The sequence below is a fragment of the Bidens hawaiensis genome, unplaced genomic scaffold (genome assembly GCF_021521415.1).
Source record: "Bidens hawaiensis isolate Kalapana, Puna unplaced genomic scaffold, B.hawaiensis_p1.1 tig00040740_1, whole genome shotgun sequence".
NCBI classification, from domain to species: Eukaryota; Viridiplantae; Streptophyta; class Magnoliopsida; order Asterales; family Asteraceae; genus Bidens; species Bidens hawaiensis.
The window spans coordinates 90,339-112,007 of NW_027497211.1; the positions used below are offsets into that span (position 1 = coordinate 90,339).

Here is a 21,669-nt window from a genome sequence, read left to right on the forward strand (position 1 = left end):
TTATTTAACTTCCACCGGGTATTTATGTATGCAATCTGTCCACGGGTTACTCTCTGCGGGCTTCACGGTTCGAACGGCTTACCAAACCGCACTGTTACACTTAAACCCGCTTCCAAAAGCTATCTGCCAAATACGGTTTCCTTTCTTCATATGCCCTTTAGCCTCCGTGTAAGCCAGCTCATACCAAATCGAGCTCGATGACGTATTCCCAAACCTATACAACGTCATCCTCGACGGCTCCACATGTTGTTCCGACAATTGCAAATTCTTTTCCAGCTCATCAATCACGGCTCGCCCACCAGCGTGAATACAAAAGTGATCAAACGCTAATTTAAAATCTGGAATGTACGGTTTGGTTTTACAGTCAGTTATTTTTCGGGTAATTAATGTAGCGAAGAATAATAATTGTTCGCTGATTGGGAGGACAAGTGGGCCCAGGGTTGTTATGTTGGCTTTTAATGCGCCGCCCGCAATCGCCATTAAGTCTTTGGAAAGCGAGACGCCGACTTTGCCGGTGTTGTCTTGTTGTTGGTAGACGCAGTTGAAGGCGGTGTCGTCGGCGCCACAATGGGTGCGGACTATGTGGAGGAGTTTGTATTTTGCGCGGCCATTGTCTGTGGGTTTGTTGGATAGTAGAACCGCGGCGCCGCCTATGCGGAAGAGGCAGTTCGGGATCAGCATTGATTTCCTGTTTCCGAAGTACCTTGTGATGTAAAAATAACACAATTAGTGAAATCATACCAAGTGGAGTGGTGGGGGTGTGATGGAGATTGAAAACAAATAATAATTAAAATTGAATCAAAAGAGATTTTTTAACTTTAATTTAATAATAAACTAGTTTTTCTTTTTTTTTTTTCAACAAGGGTGGCAATTTTTGGTATTGACAAGAAGATGACACAAGAATAACCAGATTTTGGTTCATGGTATGTAACATGTTTTGAAAATGAATCATGATTCGGTTCATCATTTTAAACTAACTGGTCATATTTGTGTATATTTGTGTTGACTGGTTCAATTGTTTAATATTTTAAGGGTATGTTTGGTTGAAGGTAATGGAATAAAAGGGGAATAAAATGGGAGAAGGAATGGAATGGAAAAGGGAATGAAATAGTTTATTACCATTCCTTTGTCTTGTTTGGTTAACCCATAGGAATGAAATCAATTATTAATTTTTATTGTTTGGTATCTAAAAAAATTGTAGAAATGAAATACAAATAATAAAAATACTCATATCTCAAAATACTTTTTACCTTCCCCCCTCCCAAAAAAAAAAACAAAAAAACAAACTCTACAATGGCGGTGGTAGCTACGGTGACGAAAATAGTAGTGGCGCTGGCGATGGTGGTGTCGACGGAATTGGTGGTGGTGCTGATGGTAGTGGTGGTACCGGTGGTTGTTAGGTAGTGGTGTTATTGAGAAAATAAAATGGAGGAATGAAATAAAAAAAGGGGCTGAGAAGGAATGATTTTGATGGAATGAGATTCCATGTGTAATGAATCATTCCATTCCTACTGTCATTCATGCATACCAAACGCTACCTAAATAAGCAAGTCAACGTGTCAACTTGGGAATTAGTTAAAAAGTTTGACTCAACTTTTACCTTATTATGGCATATTTAACTGATTTTTATACAACACATTACCTTAATTTATACGGTTACAACTTAGTCAACCGTCAAATAAATTGACGCGTTTAAATAAATGGGTTAAAAATGACGTGTTCAAGTATAGGATTATAAGTGTGTGCGGATTACAGTTAATAATTTTGACAAAGAAAAATGCGGGTCCGTCTTTAAATGAGTTGTTTAACCTGTTTAGTCAAGCATATCCACCCGTCAACCTTTTTTTGTTAAACAGGTTGGCCCACTAACTTATTTGTCACATTTATAGGCTAGTTTTTTATATCTCATCAACTCTCAGTTAATATGCGTTTACAATTTGATTATCACCAGCCAACTTGTTTGTTTGGTATGTTTAGAAGAATGCATGGTTAAACTTGTGTTTGTATCACAAGATTTTAAGTATTTGCGGGTTAGTGTTAATGTAATATTAACCCTTTAACCTGACGTACACAATTAAACTCCTATTTATTAGTTTTTGTTTTGTTATGACATTTAATTTCTTAGTTGCAACATGCAAGTACCAGTTTTGAGTTATGTTCTCCATGCTGACGACCACAGCAAAAGTATTCCGATGTACTTGTAACATGTCTTTAGCCAAATCAACCGCAATAACTCCGGCGCTGCAACCCATCCCGCCGAGGTTAAACGTTCTGATATTCCCCCGCAGTTTATACTTATTAACAATCATCGAACTTAAGGACGGAGTCGGATTAAAAAGACTACAATTCACCACCAATATCCCAACATCCTTGGGATTAATATTCGTAGCCTTAAACAAATTATCCAAAGCCCCAAACATAACATCCTCAGCTTCTTGTCTAGCAGCCGCCATAGACGGTGCTGGCGGTATTTCATGCAATGCAGCCGGGAGATAAGTCTGTTCCCCAAGGCCAGATCTTTCAAGAATCTTACGTTGGAACTCGAGTGCCGATTCGTTGAACCCACCATGCGTTTCAGAACGTTCCATGAATTGGTGGAACTTGACCGAAAGGCGGTCTGGTGGACGGTAGCAAGAGTAGTCAACTAGGTAAATAGTTCTAGGTCTGGTCATGAGATATGTGGTGGATCCGACTATGATGGCACCTGTTAAGGTTATGATGGTGATGAGGTTGTATTGGAGGTGGATGTATAGTTTTTCGATGCCGTTAAAGTTTATTTGGGACATATGGACCGCGGTGATGGCGATTAGGGGGAGGAGTGTGAGGATGAGAAGATGGGTGATGAGGTAATGGTATCCTAGTTTAACATGTTTGAGTTTGACACTAGCGAGGAAATTAGGGAGTGGGCGTGGTAGCGTTGAGGGTCTAGATTTTACGGTGGCGGTGCCACCATGATCGGATGAGTGGTGGTGGGGAGTGGTGGCCATTGGTGGTTGATTGAAGTGGTTTTGAGTAGAAGAAGAATAGGAATGGAGGATGAGTGAATTCTGAGGAGGTGAAAGGGTGGGTATATATAGAGTAGGAAAGTACATGGGAGTAGTTAATTTTTTTTCTCTTTTGGTTTTTTGAACGGCATGCATGGGAGTAGTTAAATAGCTTCTTTAATAATTGGTGTACATTATTTTAATCTTTAGAAATTATTTTTTATGTTTTCTTTATGAAGGAAAAAAAATATTTTATTTATTTCTTATTTTAATACAGGTTATAACGAAAGTAGATGTTCACAAACCGGTAACAAAAACCCTAAATTAGCTCGCGTTGGAATTGATCATCGGTTCCTGGTCAATGCTATCAAAACCGGTTCTTGGTCAACGTTGTCACTTGTCAAAAACGAGTTTGAAGCATTGAAAACATGAAACCGATGAAACCGGTTCGGGTAGCTTTGAAACTAGTACCTACATAAAGCAGTTCGAAGACGGTCTTTAATCAAATAATGGTACTTAATGTCTTGAACTGTTTTCTAACGGTAAAATAGACGCTAGCTAGTGACCGTTTAAAACTGGTTTTGACCATTTTACCCCTTCAATTTAGTATAAATAGGTATTGAATGTTTGGGTTTGATTACACCACTTATATGTCTCTCAAACGCTCTCTAAAACGAAAAATGTTTCAACCTTTCAACTTTTCTAGGATCAAACCCAATCACAATATCATTTAATCCCAACCAAGAGAGTCCAGAGATTTGGAACCACTACGGGTGTAATGAGTGTTTGCCGAGGGCTTGGTGTTTTGTGCAGTGGCGAAGCTTGGACGAGTTTGTCGGGAGAAGGGGGACTCAAAATGTATTTAAAAAAATCAAAATGCGGAGGCCGGGCTCAAATTTTAAGTCGAAAACGGGTAGATTTACACCACATAAAATATTTTCGGATGAAAACAAATAAATTTATACCACTGCGCAAAAAAAGAGAGGGGGGGGGGGGGTTTCGGGCCACCCCAGGCCCTCACTAACATTCGCCCCTGGTTTTGTGGTCTTGTTTTATATGTTTGTTTGTTGTGGTAGTCGTTTGTTGTTTTTTATGGTTGTATTGGTGTGTCAGGGGCGAAGCATAGTGAGGGCCAGGGTGGCCTAGGCCCCCTGTTTTATCCACGCAATAGTGTAAGTTTAGTTGTTTTTTTGTCTGAATATTTTTATACGTAGTGTAAATTTATCTATTACCAAAAATTTACCTCCCCCTGTTTATGAAAAATTTTTTAAATATAATTTGAGTCAGGCTCTTTTGTCCAAGTCGTGTGTCAAGCTTCTTGGCATCTTACGAGCTTACGTTGTTAATAACATTTTTGTTGGTTGTAAAAATAATAAATAATAATAATAATAATTAATAACTAAAAAGCACACACATGAGTTACTTCTACATTTAACATGCACATCCCCACTTTTGGGGTATTTTTGCTCATAAGAAATCCCAACAAATATTACTTTACATGGGTTATATTATTAATTACTATTTATTAATAAAAAAATAAAATAAGTAAACTATGTTTTCTTGTGTGGGCTTCCGTTTCAAGAAAACAAATTTGTGTGTGTATAGGCTTTTGCCTACATGAACCCCACAAAGTTTTGTGGAGATATTATACTTGGGCTTTAGTTAACGTGGGAAACAAGAATAATAAAGAGTATATTTGGAATTCTTATATTTAGCCGACATTGGACAATATATATAATATGGAGAAGTTTTGAGGCAGTCTGCGTGATCAGCCGATTCAATAGAGAGACAAAAGAAAGTTTTTTTTGGTGCTCAATTTGTTGGTATTTTGTGAAGATAAGAGACATGCCAGAGATCGATTCATTCTCTTGTTGGTGATACCTCTTACTCGTTTTTTTTTGTAGTTTGGTTCCATATACCTGAAGTTAGTTTGTGCCAAGTATATGATGATTTGTGTATGCCTCTAGTTTTACCTAGAGAAGACTTTGTATTGCTCATTATTAGTGATAGTGGATTTGAAGCGGCTCTAGTAGTCCCGTAGTTTTTACTCTCGCCTTGAGAGGTTTTCCACGCTAAAATTTTTTTGTGTCTGTTGTTACATTTAAATTACCCTATTTTGTATGCATCCCATTGGTTCATTCGGGTCGGGAACAAGTTTAGCCAAACGAAGATTAATTCCGCAATTTTTGTTTACCGTTCGTGGCTAGGTGTCGTTTTTCCCTGTATCAGAGCTTCGGCTCTTGTTCTTGGGTTACGACTTGTTTGAATGATGGAAGCTAATACAAGTAGGATGGTGAATTTGAATGATTCTAAGTATCATGTTTGGAAAGGCAAGATGGAAGACCTTCTTTATGTGAAGGATTATTATTTGCCTGAGTTCACTACCTATAAACCTAAAGATAAACCTGTTGAAGAGTGGAATATTTTGCATAGAAAGGTTTGTGGGTATATTCGGCAGTGGGTTGATGATAATGTTTTGAACCATATTAGCGGGGAGGTTCATGCTCGTACTCTATGGGCCAAGCTTGAAGAGTTGTGTGCTCGGAAAACTGGGAACAAGTTGTTCTTGATTAAGCAGTTGATAAACTTGAAGTACCGTGATGGTTCGCCTGTTACTGATCATTTGAATGCTTTTCAGGGTGTCATTAATCAGCTTGCAGGTATGGGTATTAAGTTTGAAGACGAGATACAAGGTTTATGGCTTCTTGGTACGTTACCGGATTCTTGGGAGACTTTTAGGACGTCGTTGTCCAACTCCACCGCAAACGGTATTATTACTATGGAATTGGCTAAAGGTAGTATTATAAAAAAAGAGATGAGAAGAAAGTCACAAGGTTCCTCTTCACATTCAGATGCCTTAGTTACCGAAAGTAGGGGGAGAAGCCATAGTATAGGTCCGAGTAATAGAGCAAAGCACCGCAGTAAGTCCAAAGGGAAGTTTAAAGAATTTGAGTGCTATCATTGTGGTAGAAAAGGGCACATAGTAAAATTCTGTAGGCAATTGAAAAGGGAGAACAAAAAGGCTAATTACAATAATAAAAAAAACAACCACAAGAAAGACGACGGTGATGAAGGTACTTCTGAAACTAACACTGCCACTAAAGAATTTCATATTTGTTGTGATTATGATAGGGTGAACATTGCACGTGATGATTCGAGTTGGGTTGTTGACAGTGGTGCTACTTGTCATGTGACATCACAAAGGGAATTTTATTCATCTTATACTCCTGGTGATTTTGGGAATGTCAAGAGGGGTAATAATGGGCTATCAAAGATCGTTGGTGTTGGGGCTGTTTGTTTGAAGTTTGATACTGGGATGGAGTTGGTTTTACACAATGTAAAACATGTTCCGGATATTAGACTTAATTTGATCTCCGCGGGCACATTAGATGATGATGGTTTCCACAGTACCTTTGGTGGTAGAATTTGGAAACTCACTCGTGTTTCGTTGATCGTGGCAAGAGGTGAAAGAACTTCAAAGTTATACATGGCACATCCAAAGATTTCCAGGGACTCGGTTCATTCGTTGATGAGTTCTGATGTAACCGATATGTGGCATAAGAGACTTGCTCAGATGAGTGAAAAAGGGATGTCTATTTTATTGAAGAAAGATGCCTTGTCCGGTGTGAAAGATGTTCATTTGAAGAAGTGTTCTCATTGTATAAATGGTAAGCAAAAGAGAGTTTTTTTTCACAGTTATCCGCCTCATAGAAAAGAAAGTATACACGACTTGGTGCATTCGGATGTATGTGGTCCTATGAAGACTAGATCACTTGGGGGCTGCTTATATTTTGTCACATTTATTGATGATCATTCAAGGAATGTATGGGTTTATACTTTGAAGTCTAAAGATCAAGTGTTTAAGCAGTTTCATGCATTAGTTGAAAGACAAACTGGGAAGAAGCTCAAGTGTATTCGAACAGACAATAGAGGTGAATATATTGGTCCTTTCAATGCTTATTGTAGAGAGAAGGGTATTCGACATCAAAGGCCACCTCCAAAGACACCACAGTTGAATGGTTTAGCAGAACGGATGAATAGAACGTTGGTTGAAAGGTTTAAGTGTTTGCTCTCACATGCAGCGTTGCCTAATTCTTTTTGGGGAGAAGCTTTAAATACGGCGGTACATGTTATTAATCTTACTCCTTGTATTCCTTTGCATAATGATGTCCCAGACAGGGTTTGGAGTGGCAAAGATGTTTCATATCGTCATTTGAGGGTCTTTGGATGCAAAGCATTTGTGCATATTCCCAAAGATGAAAGATCAAAGCTAGATGTGAAGTCCAGACAGTGTATATTCCTTGGTTATGGGCAAGATGAGTTTGGATTTAGGCTATATGATCCGGTTTCAAAGAAGCTTGTAAGAAGTCGTGATGTTGTGTTTGTAGAAGATGAGAGTTTGAAAGATATTGAGAAGACACAGGTAGTTCCTCAGTACACTGATGATCTCATTGATTTAGATCCTATTCCTACTCAGCAATCTGAGCCACATCACGAAGATGGTATTCAAAATGACGAACAACATGGTACCGATAATGTTGATAATCAAGAGCAGGCAGATTTGGATGAGGATATTCATCCTGAATTACCAGTAGATATGCCTGCATTTGTCCCACTCAGGCGGTCTTCTAGAGACCGTCAACCTTCTACTCGTTATTCTACCGGTGAGTACGTCTTACTCACTGATGGGGGAGAGCCCAAGTATTACAAAGAGGCCATGGAAGATAAGCATAAAAGAGAGTGGGTTGAAGCCATGCAAGATGAGATGGATTCCTTGTATGAGAAAAATACCTTTGAGTTGGTGAAGTTGCCTAAGGGTAAAAGAGCTTTGAAGAACAAGTGGGTCTACAAGTTAAAGACTGAAGAGCATACCTCGAGGCCTAGGTACAAGGCAAGATTGGTGGTCAAAGGGTTCAGTCAAAGAAAAGGTATTGATTTTGATGAGATTTTTTCTCCAGTTGTGAAGATGAGTTCCATTAGAGTGATTCTTGGTTTAGCTGCTAGTCTTGATCTTGAGGTTGAGCAAATGGATGCCAAGACAGCATTCCTTCATGGTGACTTGGATAAAGAAATCTATATGGAGCAACCTGAAGGTTTTTAGGTTAAAGATAAAGAAGATTATGTTTGTAAACTTCAGAAAAGTCTTTATGGGTTGAAGCAAGCACCGAGACAGTGGTACAAGAAGTTTGAGTCAGTTATGGGGAAGCAAGGCTACCGAAAAACTACGTCTGATCACTGTGTTTCCTTCAAGAGGTTTGGTGATGATGATTTCATCATTTTATTGCTTTATGTTGATGATATGTTGATTGTTGGCAAGAATGTAGAAAGAATCGTTCAGCTGAAGAAAGAGTTTTGCAAGTCGTTTTCTATGAAAGACTTGGGGCCAGCTAAGAATATTCTTGGTATTCGGATTACTAGAGAAAGAGCTTCAAAGAATTTGCACATGTCACAAAAGCAATACATTGAAAAGGTGCTTAGCAATTTCAAAATGTCTAAAGTTAATGTGGTTAGTACACCTCTTACTCCCAATTTTAAGTTATCTGAAAAAGATTGCCCTAGTTCTGAGAAAGAGATTGAAGAGATGGATGGTGTTCCATATGCATCAGCGGTTGGAAGCTTGATGTATGCAATGGTATGTACACGACCCGATATTGCCCATGCAGTAGGTGTTGTTAGTCGGTTCTTGTCAAATCCGGGTAAGAAGCATTGGGAAGCAGTTAAGTGGATTCTTAGATATCTACGGGGTACTTCCAAATTGGGTATAACATTTGGAAATGGGGCGCCGATGCTTGTTGGTTACACGGATTCCGATGTGACGGGAAATACGGACAACATGAAATCCACTTCTGGTATTTGATGTTATTTGCAGGGGGAGTCGTGTCAAGGCAGTCGAGACTGCAAAAGTGTGTTGCTTTGTCTACTACCGAGGCAGAGTATATGGCAACAACAGAAGCATGCAAAGAATTATTGTGGTTGAAAAGATTTATGCAAGAGTTTGGCTTTATGCAACAGCGCTACGTAGTTCTTTGTGATAATCAAAGTGCTATTCACCTTGCTAAAAATTCTATGTATCATAGAAGAACAAAACATATTGATGTGAGGTATCATTGGATTAGAGATGGTATTGAAGACAAGTTGTTTGAACTTGATAAAATTCACACCAAAGATAATTGTTCCGATATGTTAACCAAAGCTTTGGCAAGGGAGAAGCTGAAAATATGTTGCTCGCTTGCCGGGGTGGTGAGTTCTTTCTCATAGACAAAAAATGGGAGATTTGTTGGGGTATTTTTGCCCATGAGAAATCTCAACAAATATTACTTTACATGGGTTATATTATTAATTACTATTTATTAATAAAAGAAAAGAATAGAAAAAAAATAAAATAAGTAAATTATGTTTTCTTGTGTGGGCTTCCGTTTCAAGAAAACAAATTTGTGTGTGTATGGGCTTTTGCCTACATGAACCCCACAAAGTTTTGTGGTGATATTATAATTGGGCTTTAGTTAACGTGGGAAACAAGAACAATAAAGAGTATATTTGGAATTCTTGTATTTAGCCGACATTGGACAATATATATAATATGGAGAAGTTTTGAGGCAGTCTGCGTGATCAGCCGATTCAACAGAGAGACAAAAGAAAGTTTTTTTTGGTGCTCAATTTGTTGGTATTTTGTGAAGATAAGAGACGTGCCAGAGATTGATTCATTCTCTCGTTGGTGATACCTCTTACTCGTTTTTTTTTTGTAGTTTGGTTCCATATACCTGAAGTTAGTTTGTGCCAAGTATATGATGATTTGTGTATGCCTCTAGTTTTACCTAGAGAAGACTTTGTATTGCTCATTATTGGTGATAGTGGATTTGAAGCGGCTATAGTAGTCCCGTAGTTTTTACTCTCGCCTTGAGAGGTTTTCCACGCTAAAATTTTTTTGTGTCTGTTGTTACATTTAAATTACCCTATTTTGTTTGCATCCTCATTGGTTCATTCGAGTCGGGAAAAAGTTTAGCCAAACGAAGATTAATTCCACAATTTGTGTTTACCGTTCGTGGCTAGGTGTCGTTTTTCCCAACACCCACTTGTAACAGCATTCCATGATTACCCAATGTTAATTAAAACGTGTCCGTTGAACTTTAATGATGAAGAAAACTACATCAGCCGTTATTGGGATCAAAATAATGATAAGTTCCATATTTATACAGTAGCTTAAACTATTATGAACGTAAACCATAACCCTTAAAATATGCAATATGTAAAGCTAATTTAGGTGGAATTATGGGTTAAAAAGTGGGTATAAATAACTAACCTAACTTTGTGATGATCTATACGAAACAACCAAAATGATTGTTTGGAGGATGACCACAGATATCAAGCAACAAACGCGTATTCGGGAGCAAATCTGACTGTAAATCAAGAATTTGATAAGGTTGCCTTTCTTTGTGTAAAAACATTTGTCTTTTTGTTTATTTTTCATTTTAGAGTATGCATTATCTAGATGTGTATACTTATACCCAAACAATTTTGGTCACAAGATAGGAAGTATGAATTTTGTGAAGAAAAATCTGCTTTAATGTTTTATTTAGCGTTTAGGAGGCACACTCGGATCAATCTCATGATTAATGTTGAGATTGCGTTTGGTCCTATGTTGAGTCAGATCCCTCATTGTCAATCGAATCTTTTAATCAAGAAATAACCTTAGAATGTTGTACAGACCCTCTTCAGTTGGTTAAGAATCACAAGTGATTGATGAAATACTGGTTTGGGGTAGAATTTATCCGTCTTGTGGCATGGTTTGTTATAGACTATCTAGAGACTGCAAAGGCGATGAAGTACCACCTCATTTGTCTAACGGAGTCAAAGTTGACTTACTTAACCTACTCATAATAGTAAGTAATCGAAGGAGGATAAAAATTAGTTTTTAAATAATCCAACTAGGGTATGCATGGGAGGATGCTACATATGTGAAACTCGATTACACTAAGTATCTTTATTTTTCTGTTTCTTTTTTTTTCTTTAAATAGTGTTTGATTACATCGAAACAGAAGGAAAGCGGGCAATAAGCTGCGCCGCTACCTCTTTTTGAATTGTAAAACCCAATCTTTAAAAAACTACATTTCCTGATCTTTGAGTCATAACATTACTATGCATGACCCGTTGAACACAGGTAAGTAACTCCACAGCTTTAGGCGCAAGAAAACCAAAAGTGTCAAAAGTAAAAGGAATAAACACATGTTGGTTGTCAAGACACGCCTTCTCATGTTTAGTCACATTGCCTGAAGCAGCTTTCAAAACAGCTTGACCAGCTGTGAAACCACTACTCCCTAAGCTTACAAGAAGGGGAAACCCCTGTTATATCCACACAAGCATGTTTTCCTCCTATCCATCCAAATACCAAAATGTCAGCCGGTCGAAGAGATGATCTTCCCTCCGACGGGTCTGTCAGGAAATTCACAGGTGCTTCTTTCTTAACAGAAATTCCGGCCCTCCTGAATATGTCAAAGAGCACATCCCTAACCAGATCGTGTCGGTACTTGAACCCCGGGAGCTCTTTACAATGCACCACGTGCTCCCCATATAAGTCTAAACACGCCTTACGACAACAGGACATATCTTATCAACCAGAAATAGAGGAATCATGAGGCGATACTTAAGGATAGTACGATACTTCACTGGAGACATATGCTAGCCTATCCCATCTATGGGATAGCAAGAAGAAAATCTTGAGCATGTGGTGCTTGCAGACACTCAAAAATGGCTTTTTGTCTACTTGTCATGTCAAGGTGTGACTCCATGTCGTGAACAATTTTACTAAAAAGAGCACACGCCAATGCATGTTGTGCTTTGGAGGGGGCGGTCTCTTTGTTAGTAAAACTGCTAAAATCAACGCTTGGAATCATATCACGAAGACAAGTCAAGGCACAAGAATAATCAGAATCCATCCCACATATACCTCTGTCTCGCAAAATGTGATCCTGAAGCACCCACGATTGGGCTCTCGAGGCCATAAACGCATGGGAGGAAGCCTCTACTGCCATATACAACCCAAAACCCCCATTCTTAATGGGTAAGGAAGCAAGTCGCCGTTGGAGGTCTCCAAAGAAAGGACCTCCACAAACGACAATGTTCTCGATCGCCTCACGCAATCCCTTGTCAAAGAACAATGCTACCTCCATCATGTGTACAGGTTGGCATGTTCTCAAACCAAAGAAAAGTTTAGCAATACCCATACATGATCGAAGCAAAAGTAACTCACTCTGCGGGTCACAAAGTTTTGGGAGAAGACACATCAAATCAACGCGTTAGTAGCTCTCTTCTTTGCTAACCCCCTAATAAACCCGATGTCTTTACTAACAGCTCCCCTAAGAAGCGTCACCCCTAATAATGGTCTCTCGATGTCAACAGGGAATAAACCGTCACGAGACTTGGTACCATCACATGAAAGCCAAAACAGCTCAGTTTTCGTAATATTCAGTTCAAGACCTAAAGATGGACCCGTCACCTTAATGATATCCAATACTTTAGCCACATCCATTGAATCTCCAATGATCGTATCATCATCAAGATACCAAGCACGAAGAAGAAGCTTGCAATTGTCTTGAATCTGATGTACAAGGGGGTGCAAAACAAGGGAAAAAAGAAGTGGTCCCAATGGGTCTTCTTGTTGAACCCTCATGGCGGACAAAATATGATCATCCCCAAGATATAGTCTTGATGGCTACCCATATAAAAATTCCACCTACAAGGAAATAGAAGGGTATCTGATCCTTACCTCATGAAGTAAAAATGATCTATCATCATATTAAATGCATTAGAAAAATCAACTGTAAGCATTGCAAGAGACCCATCAGTGTGGCGCTCACTCAATACCCTGTTGGCGCTATGTAACCTCCGCACCACCCAAACGTGTTAAAATCAAGATACTTATAGCGCCAACATTACATAGCGTTGTTTGAAGCATGGGAACATGAACGTGTTAAAAACAAAGAAGCCGCCAAAGTTGTCACACCCCGACTTAGGGCCTAGGCGTGACACCCGTAGTTGGTACCTGTTTTGAAAATATATCAGAACTGTGGGTTATTTAGCGGAAGTCTTTGATTATAATAAATATTAATTTATTTTGAAAATCTCTTGGATAATAAATATCCAAGTATTTGGTTTACAAACCTTGTTTATTCTTGTTTACAATATTTTATTTATTTAAAACTGAGTCATCTCCATCTGCGAGCATCTAACTTCAAAAGTGACTCTTCTTCCTTGCTATCTGTGCTATACTTGCTTTCATGTAATGTGGGGGGAAAATACGTCAGGGATGTGTTGGTGAATCGTTGACTCTAAAAACATTTATTAAATATTTGACTGACAAGATAGTTTTGGAACAAACTCAGCAGAAACGTCTCTTATTTCTGGGAACTTGTGCCATGCCATACACACACAATTATGGTTCTCCAAGAACTGATGCCCATTGGAGAACTTTGGTTATGGCTGTTTAGCATGCGGCCACGTAGCCTTGATTGAAAAACTAGACAGTTATGTTTGGATCCAGACACACGTGTACTCGGTCTGAGTTGCTTTTATTTTCTACCTTGTGACTTAGGGATCACGTAATCCCTTAAAATTTAGAGATCATGTAATCTCATATAAATATTTGACTGACTGTTTAAGATAAATAACCCGTTTATCTTAATGACTGACTGAAAAAGGTTTAACGTATTCACCTGTAATTGTCTTTGCTGAATGATGCGGTGATCTCGTTTGAAAACCTTTGTGAATAAATGATGATTCATCTATAATAAAATAAGTTTGTATAAATACCCGGATCGTCTCTTTATCTAGCTACAGACCTTTAGCCTGGTTTTGATAGCTTAAACCTTGACTGATCATTTATTTGAATAAAATATTTAGACCCGTAGTCTTTTCATTTTACAAATCATGTGTGAAGTTTTTTCTTCATGAAGAAACATCTATTGATAGGTTTCTTCTTCAAGAAGAAACATTAAATGACTATAACCTTGGTATGAAAAATCTTACGTTTCTTAGTCGTGAAGAAAATTATATCTCTTGCATATAATGTTTCTTAATTGTGAAGAAACTATTTCTGACTATATCATCTTGTATGTAAAAGCTTATGTTTCTTAATCATGAAAAAACATTATTTTAACTATAACCTTTGCATGTATAAAGCTTTTGTAAACATAATTATGATCAAGGTTTTGGGCTATACCCCTGACTATGGTCTAAGCCATATAATAAAATAATATTTAGGCAGAACCCCTACCTTATGCGGGTAGTTGGAGTTTAGGTGCCTATGATTGATCGAGCAGCACTTCTACTCTATTTCACGTTCTAGAGCTTAAACCGTGAAAGCTCGGGGCTTGGCACGTTCCACGAGGTCGGTACGCAAACCAAGGTTAACTGTGTGAAAATGTGTGTGATTTGGTGTGAGATGGGAATGCCATACCCCCTCCCTTTTATAGTTGATTTTGGGAACCATCGCGTAGCGTGATGGTCCCTTCTCTTTGAGCATCACGTAGCGCGATGTCAGGGAATGACGCGTGGCATGCTGACTCAGCCCTAGAGTTTGCCACGTGTCTCCCCATCACGACACGTGTTTGATGACTCATTATACTCCATCGCGTAGCGCGATGGTCTTGTTATGGGCTCATCGCGTAGCGCGATGGGTTCCTGGAATCAGATTTTCACTTTTAGTCCCTTGTCTTTGATAACTTGTCACTTCTTGGTCATACTTCCATCGCGTAGCGCGATGGTCTTGTTCCGGGCTCATCACATAGCGCGATGGGTTCCTGGAATCATATTTTCACTTTTAGTCCCTTGTCTTTGATAACTTGTCACTTCTTGGTCATACTTCCATTTTCCAAAAATACTAAAGCAGCCCTTATGCGGCTCGCGGCGATGCGAGCGTGCTGCGCCATCAAAACGCCACATTACGCCCATCACCCAAGTCCGAGTCCGAGTCCGTGCGCGTGCGGGTCGGGTGCTCCGCACCCTTCGCTAGGACTATGGAGAGTGGTTAGCCACATAATAACATTACTATGGAAATTCTCTTCCTTATAAAGAGCTTCCAATTCTTTTCTTCTTTCACTTGGGATGAAAGTTCCCTTTCTTATTTATACCCATGTGGAATGCATTCACTTTCTTCCATCTTTTCATGTGGAATGGAATTTTCTCATCTCCTTAACATGAGATATCTTTATTTTTCTTATCTCATTTTTCCTATTACTTGTCTTGTGAATATTTTTAATCCTTCTACTTTCAAAGTTGACATTTTTACTCTAAAATAATTATGGATTTTCTAGGATGTTACGAAAGTGGAAGAAGCAAAAATAAAAATTGTGACTTTGGCACCACCAGAATTTTCACTTCACTTTAAAATACTTAAAAGAGTAAAGTATCATTTTCATCCTTCTGGTTTGGCAAATAACGTGACTTTAGTCTAAAAGGTTTACTTTCGCAACTGGACCATCTACATTTCTCAATTCTCTCCAATTACATCTAAATCACTAACCCCGTTAAATTTAATCATTAAGTCAGAGATACATGTGTCTTTTCACTCTTTTCACCACCATGATGGAACTTCAGTGTAAACCCACATGGTTTTGAGCTACAACCTTAAGGTAGATAAAAAAGAAATTAAAGATTTGTGTAAAGATAATCCTAAATATTTAAGATTTTCGTAGTAGATGGACAAACCGTAATCATGAATATGACCAAAGGAAGAGTCTGCCTCCCAAACAGTCCACATTTCAGTCATCATAGATGAAGATGATCAATGGTTGTTGCATATGTTCGATGGTTGTTGCAAACGATAAATGGAGTAGTAATTAGGGTTTCTATTGTTTACGAGGTTGGAAATCAGGGGATTTGGAGTATAAGTTGATAAAATAACTTTTATAATAAAAAAAAAGTGAAAAAACACATCTACCCCTTAATTAAAGATTAATTGAACGGGGTCAATTGACGAGTAGGAAACGTGGATCCATATGCCAAAAATAAACTTTTTGAACAAAAGTTCCATTATTTGCCAAACCATATAGACGAAAATGACACTTTACTACTTTCAAAAATAAAAAAATAAAACGTTATGATTAGTGACTGAGTGGTAAACCGTTTTTAAACAATTACTTTTCATTAGATATGTCGACTCAAGCATATGTCAAAACCGTTCACGAAGCCAAAAATATATATTTTTCAATAGGACTTTGTTTTCATTAAAATTTGTATCGGAATGATTACCAACTGCAAGTTATGCATTTGAGGAAAAACGAGTCTTTAATTAAATATATAGTTAAAAAAACAAGCAGCTGTGTCACATGAAATCTTTTGAATGGCTCTAAATTTATTATCTATCAACGTTAGTTATTAGCTTTGACTTTCACGGCTATAAAAATTTCACGGTCAAGCCTTTCACAACCACGCTACATAGGGCCAACTTGGTGTTTGCATGGTCGTAGTGTCTAGGTGGCCACCCCTCTCTCTCGTTAACAAAACATAACACATGGTCTAATAGCATACCATAAAAGTGTTTCAGATGCCATTTTTGTTTCAATGATGAAACTTTATTGATCAACATGAACCTTTGTATATGTGCAACTCATCAAGAAATTGACGTAAAACAAAAACATTAAATGTATAATACACGTTTATATCCAGAATTTAATATATTATTTTGTAATAATAATATCTAAAGTTGAGAGGCCACCATTTAATATATAGTAAACTATAATAATATAAATTTTACATCAAAAAAGATATGGTACAAAAGGAAAACCGATTGTCTCTCAAGTTGTGAAGTGTCATGATATTTAAACACAAATTGTTGAGTAAAGAATATTTGGAGCTGGTTGATTCAAAAACAAGTTATTCCTCAAGAGTGTTGCTAATTGATGACAACAAAACTTGAAGTATTTATAACTGACTGAAAGAAGTTGCTACCAATGATGATACAAAGTGTTGAACAAGTTACTACTTATTGGAGTTAGTAGTGTTAAGGGTAAACTTAATGCAGATTGCAGACAATGGCAGCTTGGTACTGAGATTGATAAAAGACAACTTAATAGCTAATAGCAAGTTATTGTTGAAGAGGTAGAGATAAGTTACTGCTAAGAGCAACTTATGCTTACAAATTATAAAAACAAAAGTAGTGAACTTGTGATATTTGAAGGGTCAAGCTAAACGTAACCCCCCCCCCCCCTCTCCCCTCTCCCCCTCGAGCTTTCATTTCCCCTAAAATTTTAATTGACATGTTAGTCCCTCTTATTTTATTTTGTAATTCTTTTAAAATATCAAATAAAACCTATTAAGTTTTTATTTTTGTTTTACAGTCTTTTTATATATTTTTATTATTGAGTTTCTTATTTCATTTCTTTAAAATCTTATTATTGATTTTATTATTTTATTTCTTTAAAATCTTATTAAAAATTCATTTATTTTTTCCATTTATTAAAAAGGTTTGCATACTTTCTCTAGGTAGGCTTTTTTTTATTATTATTTATTATAAAATGTATTCAAAACAATTTGAATTTTTTGTATCAGGTTAGGATAAATGAAATTAATGTTACATGTTACATGAAATTATTGTTTATCAAGTTGTATGTTATTTAATTCTTTTATTTAAAAAAAAACAATATGATTTTTTTATAAAAGAATGCAAACTATCTCTTATTTTTTTTAAAAACACTCACCAAAAAGATTAAAACAAGTATAGAAAAAAAACATTTTAAAAAACAAGAAACTCAACGTTTATTAAATAAGAAAAAGTGACGTTTTTCTAAATAAGAAAAAAAATGCTTTTGTTTCAAGAAATGATTTTTAATATACATAAAATAATAAATAGAAAAAACAACTTTTAAATAGTAATAGAAAAAATGTTCTTTAAGAATAATAATGATAATAACATACAACTTGATAAACAAATTTGACTCTTTTCTCATGTAACATTAATTTCATGTACCCGAATCAAATAAGAAAAATTCAAATTATTTTGAATGCATCATATAATAAATAATAATAAAAAAAAGCCTAGCTAGAGAATGAATACAAAACTTTTTAATAAATGTAAAAAATAAACAAACTTTAATAAGATTTAAAAAAATGAAATAATAAAATCAATAATAAAATAATAAGATACTCATGAGCAACTTGATGTCAATGAAAGACTTTCTACTAATGAGAAAGTTGTTGCTGGCTCTTAGAGAAATACACGTATAACATTCTCTATTTTTATTTTTATAATTTCATTAAAAACATCATATCTTTTCTTACTCATTTTCAATTAAAAACATCATAATTGAAGAATGGATAAGAAAATGATCAATGCAAGTAAAGATTTGTTGAATGTTATCTTATGTTTCTCTCGTTGTAATCACTACTGTTAAAGAAAATCTTAGTCCATATTATTATGGATTAGGATGACCTTCTAGGTTAAGGATTATGTGATTAAGGATTATGTGATTAATAGATGGTACCCGGGAGCTATTTGACAGATATGAAACACACTGTAAAAAAGGTAAAAGTATGAATGTATTAAGATATCAAATGGTTACAAATACAAGTGTGTATTTATTGCATCTACATCCGTACTACCTTATTGATGGTCCCCGGGGGGACCTCTGCCTGGTAATGTCTTGAAATATTTATGTATGATCTTGTATGTCCCTTCTTATTGTGGCCATGATGTACAGACGCTATTTCATCTTTATGTTGGTAGATCTGCATGACTCCTTTGTTGTTCGGGGTGTTACCCATACAACTATAAATATTTTTTTCATTATTTAGAGAATCTTAGCTAGCTTTTAGCTTATGTATAAATTCATAGCAAATCATTCAGAGATTAACTGGATGCAAGTGATTATCATATTTTCTAGAATTCATCTTGTTCTTGATTAAACTAATAATTTTGGTTAAATGATCAAACAATCTTCCGCCACTACAAGAAAAATGTCATTTAGTGGCACACATTTTTAATGACATTTTGCTTTTGTGCCACTAATTTATGATTTTAATGGCACTTGCGTATGCCATACGATTAGTGACACTTTGTTTTAATGCCACTAATCTATGATTTTAGTGGCACTGTGCATATGCCACTAAAAATCTAGTGTCACTCGTTTTTAATGGCATTTAGCTTTTGTGTCACTAATTTAGGTTTTTAATGGCACTTTACGTATGTCATCTTTGCTTATAACACACGTTTAGTGACACTTAGTTTTAATGCCACTAATCTATGATTTTAGTGACACTTTGCATATGCCACTATAAATCTAGTGTTACATGCTTTTAGTGGCATTTAGCCTTTGTGCCACTTATTTAGGTTTTTAATGGCACTTTGCGTATGCCATCTTTGGTAAACACACATTTTCACTGGCACTTAGTTTGAATGCCACTTACTAATATTGTTGAATAATAATAATAATAATAATAATAATAAAACACTACTTGTTGCTTTTATATCTTTTCAATACATATAAAAATAGAAATATAGAAAAAGTTGATTTACAGAACCAACACGCACATAGAAAAAGTTAATCATACGCATCATGTAGCCTTGGTTCATCCGGCACAAAAAGTTTGGGAATCTGTTGATCATCATTCCAAATCGTCTGTAATCGATGAAATGAGTCCAAATTGCATCACCGTAGTAATCCCGGCCACTTCTGTTGCTGGAACTCGGCCACCTGACCTCCATATCTCCGGCGACAGTAAATCTCTACTATGTAATTGACTTATTTCTTCGATTAGTTGCTTAATTTCTTCGATTCTTGCCATTATACTATGTATTTGTGATTAATTATAATTATGAAACCCTAGGTTTGTGTTTTTGGACTAGAAACCAAATTAGAACACGAAATTTCTCATAGTTGAGCCTAATTTGCATGAATCACTGTTTGAATACATGAATTGGAGCATATGTCAATGTAGATCACTGATTCATGAATCATGATGTATACTCATGCAATAAAATGTCTCATTGCATCTATAACTAATTGCGTATGAACAAATTGAATTCCACATTAATTGATTTTCAAATTTCAATGTTTCATCCCTTTGATAGCTTCAAGTATTGGTCTAGGTAGTTGAAGATTAGGTAGTTAAAGAATTAGCTTTAAATAGAAATTCAAATTATTTGCTATTTTGTTTGAACTGCTGTTTGGGCTGTTTGTGTTTAGGTAGTTGAAGACTCAAGGTGCACATCTGGTCTGGGCCATTTTAGGATGTTTTTTGGCTGGTTTAGATAGGCGTCTGGCTTATTTAAACTGATTTTTGGTCTTTGATTTATGTGAAAGTATAACGTTTTGGCAGTCCATAAGTTCTTTTAACTAATTTTTTCATCCTTTAGTTTTAATGTATTGATGTAATTAAGTGTGCTTCTGCTTCTATTGACTTTGTTAATTTGTGATCATACGTGCAGACTGTTTTTATGATCTGTGTTATTGATGGCTTTCTATGATTGATTCTTCTTAGAGGTACTATTCTTTGTTTGTTTACTTTCATTAATATATAAATTTTAGGCCAATTAAAATATGGTCTAGTTTTAACAACCTGTTAGGCCCAACATATAGTTGTTCACATTTACTTATAATTGGCTTTATCTCCGTAATCACGGTTTATCTATATACAATTATGTCCGTTTACTTACATTTGTAAAGCGTACGTTTATATTGTTAATGAACACTAAGACGTTTATTTTGTCGATCGTTTTGGATTTCAGTTGCAGGTCTACAGAAAGTCAGAATTCGTTCTTCATCATATGCGGCAATGTATTTTTTGTAACAAAAAAGGTATTCGCGATTGTGTCAATCGATGTCATGAAATTAGAGTTTATTTTGAACATAAGGTATCCAAAATTATCTTAATTACTCTTTATGTGTTGATGTTTATGGTAATTTATTGTTGTGAACCAAAGGAGAATTGGATTCAGATATATATGATTAATTAATTTGTTTGATTTGCTTTTGATGTATCCATTTTGTTGTTATTCTGTTGGATGTGATCTATCTCTGTTTCTCCATTATTTAAGTCTAGGTTACATCCCAATTTACAAACTAAGAATTTTACGGTGCAATTTACACAAGGGCTAGCCTCTTTTTTGTTTTTTTAATGGTCACTTTCATTAAAAGGCAACTAGCAAAATTGTTCACATTTTAATGTGAACAACCAAGATTGCAACTCATGTTAGTGATTGGAAGCTGATTATGTTTAGATTGCCCTTTTATGTCTGGTAATTTTACAGTTGGTGATCATGGCCTGAACACAATTGGTGTTTTCTGCCCAAATAGTTAATTAGTCATGTTAAGTCTAGTACCTGGATATATTGATTAAAATTTAACAAAGAGTAGCCGTATGTGCTTAAAAGTGCAGTAGGTTTTCCCTCTTTTCACCTTTAAGTTCTCTTTATTAGTTTCTTGACTGCTTTGAAGTTCTAAAAGGATGGTTTGACCCAACAAATTGACTCATTATACCCGTCGATCCAAACTGCTATACCCATAACCAGCTGCTGATCAATAGGATGGTTTCTTTGAAGTTGTAAAAGGATCATCTTGGTTCTTTGAAATTGTGAATTACATACGTACTATTATGTTGTTTTCCCCTTTTTAAGTTTTATAGATTAAGAAGTTTTTAAATTTTCATTTTTCTGTCTTTTAATTTAATTTTGCAGATTTGATTTGAAACAGAT

At 36.2% G+C, this 21,669-nt stretch overlaps 1 pseudogene; it reads right to left on the bottom strand.

Annotated features, from left to right (window-relative positions):
• On the bottom strand, positions 1-2,990 carry LOC143592411 (3-ketoacyl-CoA synthase 9-like; annotated as a pseudogene).
• Between the last annotated feature and the right edge of the window lie 18,679 nt (positions 2,991-21,669).